Raw genomic sequence first — 719 nt, 5'->3', positions numbered from 1 at the left:
CTACGAATCCCTAGTGAAGGAGCTGAGTGCAGGTTTTCTGACTCTGCCTTGCTGGGGACAAAGGAGAGAGATGTAGAGGGAAGTCTGAGCTCTTATTTGCATAGCAAGTCATCAGGTGGCCAGCATCCCAGAGACTAAGGTTTTTTACTCCTCAAGCCCCAAACACAGGGACTCGAGTACCTTGAACACCTTGAACAAAGCTTCTACGGACTTTGGAGACAAATCACTCTAGGCTCTTCTCAGGAACAGTGTGGTCTTCTCAGTCTCAGCATCAGAATGCAAATACCAGCCAGTCACTGAGCCCTGCTTTATGCCAGGCTGCTAGCCAAGTTCTGCAGAGACAAACACTCCAAACGCTCAAAAATGGTCTTGGTGAGAAAGTGCCTAAGCAAAACATGACCTTCCTGTCTAACTCAGAGAGCTGGCATGCACACTAGTGTCATGAGCAGAGGAAGAGGAAGAGGAATCGGAGGAGGAGGAAATTAGACGTGAGACGTACATGCTAGGCACCAGCCCGGGCTCAGGCGTATCAGAGCAAATCCTGAGCTGTGATGCTCACCGACAATCTGGCACTACTATTTTGATTTTCATTTGTTTCCATTCTAGGAAATTCATTACAGACTGTCTCCCCACAGAGCATGCTCAATTATATCCTTGGGAATGCAAGAGCCCAGAAGAAGCAATCGGGGATGGCTGAGTCAGGCTTAGTCAAGGATAAG

This window comes from Pteropus vampyrus, unplaced genomic scaffold (assembly GCF_000151845.1).
Source record: "Pteropus vampyrus isolate Shadow unplaced genomic scaffold, Pvam_2.0 Scaffold240, whole genome shotgun sequence".
NCBI classification, from domain to species: domain Eukaryota; kingdom Metazoa; phylum Chordata; class Mammalia; order Chiroptera; family Pteropodidae; genus Pteropus; species Pteropus vampyrus.
This window is presented reverse-complemented; position numbering follows the sequence as displayed.